General features: G+C 42.4%; 1 long non-coding RNA gene across 1 annotated transcript in view; it reads left to right on the top strand.

Moving 5' to 3' along the window:
- Nucleotides 1-929: 929 nt before the first annotated feature.
- The window catches only part of LOC102382070, a 22,861-nt gene continuing 16,638 nt past the window's right edge, over nt 930-7,152 (top strand). Inside the window, exons 1-2 of the long non-coding RNA XR_323997.1 lie at nt 930-1,016; nt 3,961-4,028. This is a non-coding gene — a long non-coding RNA (uncharacterized LOC102382070). The remainder of the gene's footprint in view (nt 1,017-3,960; nt 4,029-7,152) is intronic.

The raw sequence follows: 7,152 nt of genomic DNA on the forward strand, positions 1-7,152 counted from the left end.
CATATTTCTACCACCTGCAGGTATAAAATCTCCTGCAATCCATGTTATGCACTAATCACCAAGAACTTACTATAATAAAATGAATCGCCTTTGGATGCCCAGTGTTTTCTGCAGGGGAAGGAGTTATATGTCCCTATCTGTTTAATATTAGTATCATTTCATTGGCCTGGAGTTTTAGGGACACTAATTTACTTGATCAAAGAAAGATGGGATTTTTTTTAATACCATGAAAGTACCAGAGTAAGTGCAACTGACACTGGGAGAGCAATGCCACAAGCACATTTACAGTTCTCTGTAGGAAGCACAGCATAGACATGACCCAATAGAGTTCTCCTTACAGTGCTGAGAAAAGCCAAAATATGTCCCTGCACACCCTGAGGACCCATTACTAATTGCTGTCTTTGTAAAGATGCTGGCACTTGACCTGCCGTCCATCTCCCATGTGGACAAGCTCTTGAGAGCAAATAGCTTACACAGTTTCACAATGACAGGTATAGTAACTTCACTTGTTTTGTGACAGTAGGTCTTTCTAGGCTGTGAGAGTTAAGGGTACACCTGATCACAGACGCAAGAATCAGCCTTGGTGTATTCCAGCTTGTGGTATATCCATACTACTCCCTGGGCATGTCTACACAAGACACTACATCACTGTAGCGACGAGCCACAGCGATATAGCTCATCATTATGGCGACATAGCATTGGCAGGCACGAACCATGACACTGATGCTACTGCACAGTAGCTGCGTGTAGCAGGGCACTAAAGTGCCTGCTACTTGCAGAGCCGAAATAACCCCTCAGGTGCCAGTTACTGAGGCAACTAGGGGGAACTAATGACTCACACCTGCCTAGACAGCTGACAAGAAGAGGCAGGGCCTGGCTCCTATATAAATCACAGGCGAGGCCAGGAGGCAGTTCCCTACTAGCAGCCAAGGAAGAAAGAGCTCTCAGTCATGAAAGGAAAGCCAAGCCCAATACAAGAGCAATGTCTGACACTGCTGTGGGAGGAAGAAACCCCGGTAGGCTTGAGCATGATTATAGCGGGGTGGCTTCTGTTTGTGTTATAGCCCAGGGGCTTGTGTTTGTGTTGCTGTTTGTTACTGGTGGTTTGGGTGAGGCTATTAGGGGTTGGAGGAGGCCTCATAGGGGCCCACAGCAGTGTGGGAACCCCAGTGCCAGCAAGGGCGCAGCATTCGGGGTGCACAGACTCTAGCCCCAGAGAGGGGCAGTTGAGAAGCCCCAGTGCAGGCGGCATTACTGAGAAGGCCCTGGAGAGAGGGCGGCGTTACTGAGAAGGCCCTGGAGAGAGGGCAGAGAGCCCGAGTGCCAGAAAGGGCACAGGGAGAGGGAGACTAGGCTGCAGAGAGCCCGAGCGCCAGAGGGGACGTGGAGAGAGAGAGAGACCAAACAATGTCAGGCACATCTGCAAGGCTTGGGGGCGTGGTACAGGGATGATTGGAGCCACACATAGCCCATAAGGCTGGAGTGTACAGAACACGGACTACCGTAGAGGAACTAGAGGTAACAGGACAACCATGGACCAGAAGACGAGAGGCAGCCTCCCTATAAAATATATATATACAAAACCAAAGTCGTGGTGGGCGAGAATTGGAGGGTGCTAATCGGCACCTTGACACGGTAAAGGAGGTGGCAGGGGAGAGCACGGCGACACTGACCACCCTCCTGTTACACTGCGAGCTACTGCTCAGTAGCATCGGAAACAAACCAAGCAGAGCCGGGACCATGCAGTAACAGCTTAAGCAAGTACTAAATGACTGCACAGTAACAACTGCAGTCTGGTGCTCATGTAGACGCACCCCCTGTCATGCTACTCTGTTCAACCTGTGTTTTGGGACACCGGCTGTTGGCCTCCAGTTGGCAATGAAAGAAGCTCCTGGTCCCCTCCTTTCTCTTTCCCTTTCCACCTTCCCCTTGGAAAACAGTTTAATGTGCATTTCTTTGCTATGTCAATCCTTTAAGTCACTTCTGCAAACTGGTTAACTGTGAGGGAGGGGGCCTGTTACAAATTGGGGGGAAAAAGTTTATTAAATTCACACAGTGGGAGAAAATCCTCAAAAAGGTTTTAGAGTGTAAATCATAATCTGTTACTTTTGGTATGGCATGCAACAAAAGCTCAGGTGTCACATTTCTAGGAGGTAGAAGTATGTAATGTGGGATCACTGACTATCTGCAGTGCATAATGAGTTGGAACTAGTAGTAGCTTAAGTGAGCAAGGCATGCATGCTGTGCCTGTGTGAAATTGAGAAGTTGCACACCTCCAGCAATATATTGGATAAATCTATGGTGTTGTTGAAATGTGGTTGACAACATCCTCTCTCTGCATTAGGTTCATGACCTCAGACAGTAGGCAAAATGTGATACAGGCAGTATAATATTGCTGTTTCCAATGTGTATTCTGCTTTGTTCTTTGCCTCAGCTTATTGATCAAAGGGTTTCTCATCTGTGATTCAAGTGCAGTTGATCTTTCTGGCCCAATTCAAAAGATTGGTACACAAGAAGATGCCTCATGTTCTTTGAAAGATACAGTAGGCAGCTCATGAACTTTCAGAACAGAAGCCATTGATCAGGAATAGTCCATAAAAGATTTTGAGAGAGAGAAAAAAAAAGATATAGCTTTTCTAAATTATATTCCCATTTTCCTAAAATTTGAAATGTTATCATCTTAAAAATGTTTTAATCAGATCTATAACAGGTAAAGAAACAGAAAAAAGTCACAAAATGTTGTTGCAACCCCTCATCTTACCTATTTGTTTTAATTTCAGTTACATTTAATTGAAATTCTAAACATTTCTATCGTCTTTACTGATGGTACAGGGGAATTTCAATTCTACTTGGTGGCCTATCTCTGTGACTGATTGCTGCCCTCCAGAAAAGTAGAAGAAATATGCCTGCCAGAAACACATCAGGCTACGTAATGACAGGCCAGCCACTAGTAAAGATTGACTGAAATCTTGGCCCCACTAAAGTTTTTGGCAAAATTCCCAAAGACTCCCATGGGGCCAGGATTTTACTCTGTACAACACTGAATGATAATGTTCAATATGGAACAATAATCTTCAGCAGAGGGATACAGATCATTCTATTTATCAGTCTAATAGAAAAAAAATAAAATGTGTTCTAGGCAGCAGGACAAAAAATGCAGATGTTGCACTGAAACGTTGGGCTTGCTGACAGATAAGCATCACCTCAGATAAAGGCATGAACAACAGCATAGATTTATAATATATGCCACTTAAAATTATCATGATTTCTTCCACCTGCCTGAGAAAGAGACAGACATAAGAAAACTAGTTGGCACTTTTGTTTATGTTCATTCAGCAGGGCCTGAATCCAAAGATCAGGTAGAGTTATGCTATTAAAAGTAGCACAGGAATAGCATAAGCAGCACCCTAATCTTCTCACTTGCAAATATTTCTCTGCTGCGTTCATCTGACATCTATTGTATTAATTCTTTATACTCTCATCAGCAAGGATTTACTAGCACAGTACCAGAACAGATTAGGAATAAATCAAAAGGAGAAGTTAACTGCTCTTTGGATCTCTGATTTGTCATCTCTAATTTTTACATATGACGCCGTTATTGACTGCTGAATCACAAATCCTTCTTAAAAATAAACAAAACCAAACAACTCAGCTTTCAGGCTTATATTTGCTTTTGATACTCTCAGAGAAAATCTCCTAGTAATTTACTGGATGGAAGTGAAAAAAAAAAAGAAAAAGAAAACTTTTATGATACCTTTACTGCAGTTTCCAAAAACAAGTTGCCTGTTTTGTGCCTATCTAAAACACAGTTTCCAATTTGTCTGATTCTTACTGTAGTTTAATGGTGAATGCATAACATCTACCTTCTTTTTCCTTCCACTGCATGCCATAGAAGTAGAACTACTTTAAAATATGTTTTTACAACTGTTTAATGCTTCAAGTGTGTTTTATGTTTCTCAGCTCCTCGTGCTGGAAATGCTCCTCCTACTGGTTCTTAGTATATTGCAGAGCAGTATTTATACAACAAGGTGGGTACCACATGTGCTTTACTGTGAAGCTGACAAATTAGCTCTGCAATAATGCATCACCTTCTATATATGCACGGTATTAAGGTGCAGTAAACTAATTAACTCCACCATAAGATAGTACTGTCCTTGACAATACTAGCTTATGGCAGAGTAAGTAATTGCATTGAAACATGTGTGTAGACAGTGACAGGCTGGCTGGGGCACAAGGGTGCTAAAGCATGGGGGATACCTGCCACGTAGACAAATGGCTCCACAGGTTCTGCACCCGCATGCCCCAGCCAGCCCCTCCACTGCCTGATGCTGCCACACAGAGCCCGAAGCTGACTCCCCCATGCCTCCTGCCAACCCGGAGCTCCCCTGCTCCAGGTTCAAAGCGCTGCTGTCCCAGGCGCAGTTGTAGACACTGCTCCCAGGAACAGTTTACTCCGGCTCAGAGTGCTCTGGAGTTTATCACATCACATTAACTGCAAGTGTAGATGCACCCTGTGAGTCTGAAATCTCATCTGCCTTAAATCTTCTGTAGTTCCTTATACCTTTGCAAAACAATTAAAGAATGATACTGTTCTATCTAGTGTTGTCTTACAACACCACTTTGCACAGATTTAAATGAGTTAAACAAGGCTTAAAGCCATGGAGATGCAGGGCCTATGTAGGTTGTTGCTACTGCTTGCCTTTATATTTTGAACCAAAAATGCAGGGACCTATTAAAAAACATGAAACTTGGAACATGAACCTTTCTGGTGTCATTTAAGGTCTTGTGCATCCATGTACTTCCTCAGGAAGCTAGCAGCCTGTCTGAACGGGATCTGCATTTTCTCATAGCAAAATTTGGAAGCAGAATTACACCTCAGTCTCACACTTCACAATTTTTAGTAGCTAAACCTTCTTCACCATCAGAGTTAAGAAGGCCAAGACTAGAAAAGCAAAGAAAACAAAACAAACAGAAACAAAAAACCAAACCTTCTCAATGTCATGGCTGTCTTTTGGTGACCCCAAAGGAGGGATGAAGAAGTCAAATCTCAGGCTTTACCCAAAGTCTTAGAGAGGTATTGAAAGCAAAAGAGAATATACGCCAAGAGGATGGAGGAGAACAATTTAAAATCAACTGCATTAGCTGTGGCAGCAGGAAGAAATGGAGGGTATAAAATGGGAAACACAAGGAAAAAAATCAGGGGACATCTCTGAAAATTATTTTTTTTAACAAAATGAAAACATAAACCAAACTTTCAGATTCTGTGTTCACTGGTAAGGACTGATGGGAATTTCTTAGTTGCCTTATACTGTGTTGTTACACATTTTACAGAGTGACTCAGGCAAGCAAATAGTACCAATAGGAAGCTATGGCATGATAGACACTTATTAGGAGCTTGTTCTTAAAGCATCATAGCATCATTCTCTTTCTGCTTACCGTAAATTTAAAATGGGTGACTATCTCCTTTTATCACAGCAGTTCTCAGGGGCCCAACCTGCATTTTATAGGAGCCAGCATCACAATTGGACGACTTGACAGTCTTGACAGAGAAGCCACAGATTCCAACATCATATTAATCTCAAAGGAATAAATAGGCTCAGGGAGACAAAGACATTAGCAGGATGTTGTCACCATACAGTTAAACAGGGTTCCAGGTTGTTGGTACAGAGACATTTGTCAGCTTAGTCCTATGGCAATTACTGTCATTAAAAATCTTTTAAATGCCTTATGAAATATACAGGAAAAGTAGATAAGTAGTGAAAATATAAAGCATGGAATAAGGCTCTCAGTTTAACATCATTGCTCGCTCCCTTTTCCTTTAACTGTAGAGAGCTTTCAGAGGGACTCTGAAACAAACCGTCTCCAAAGCAAGAGTTCTAGAGTTTTGCATTTCTTTTTGTATCAGACCAACACAGCTACCAAATACATCCTTGAAACATTCAGAGGGACTCTTCACTCACCTTTGACAGGATTTTAGACGGTGTTAAAGATAGCATCAACTGTGTTCTTTGAAGAAACACTAAGGGCCCTGTTACGTATTAATTTTAGGCAGCTCCTGGAGGTCTTTACCCCTGGATTGTCCATATGTTAACATCTGATACTAGTTTTAAGTACACTTCAGGTAGCTTAAAGTTATACCTCTCCAGGGCAGGCTTGGCTATGATCTGTTACCCAGCTCATGTTGCATTAATGTGTGGCTACTCCCCACAAATGACCTGCCCAAGTTGCAGTTCTGTGTGGACAAGCTTTTCACCCCATGAACTCTACTGTCCACGGGGTAGTTCTAGCACCAAACTAGCTCACCTTTCAGAACCTGTTCTCCTTGCTTCACTGTCAAACAATGTTTCTTCCTGGCTGCCAATTAAAATAAGGACCATTAACGGGATGATGGGTGGAAGAGCCCAACCCTAAGCCCCCTCCCCACCCCCCCACATTTAGCTTTAATTAACAACACACTGGTTTTGCTGCATTAATGTCCAGTCTACAGCTCTTCTTGTTTACCAGGCATGATCCCAAATACTCCTTAAGTTATATTTGTAGACTCTCTTATTTGGACAAATTCAGTTTTCCTGTCCTTTTTTTTCTGACTTTAATAAATGAGTTTATTTGACAGGCTGAGCTGGGTTTTATTTACCTTAGATGACGCTGAATGGGTATGTAAGCAGAACTGTCATCTAATCCTCTAGGTCAGGACCAAGGTACATGAATAGAGCCATACACTAAAATTTACACTTCTGCAGTTTGTGCTATACCTATTTGGTAGATTAACAGAACTTCACTCTCCAGGTGACATTTTTTATGTATTTTTATTTGTATTATGGCAGTGCCAATAGGCCACCCATGATGGGCCCCTGTTGGGTGAGGCTTTATGTAGATAGAGAGTAAACCCAGAGCTTGCAATTCAGCCCCCTCCAATCAATTATTTTTAAAGGGCAAGTGAGCAAAACCGGGCAAAGCTGGAAATGTAAAAGTGCTTTTGGAATTAAGGAAATGCATCCCTGCTATTCTCCCAGCCCCAGAAGCTCTTCCACCTCCAGTTTCAAACGTAAAGTTAAATCCACATATAAGCAAATAAATTAAAGAAGTTTACTTGAACTTCAGCAGATGGAAATATAACCTGACTCCCTCTTGCTTTCATATATAACTCTTTCC

The sequence above is a fragment of the Alligator sinensis genome, unplaced genomic scaffold (genome assembly GCF_000455745.1).
Source record: "Alligator sinensis unplaced genomic scaffold, ASM45574v1 scaffold305_1, whole genome shotgun sequence".
Lineage (NCBI taxonomy): Eukaryota > Metazoa > Chordata > Crocodylia > Alligatoridae > Alligator > Alligator sinensis.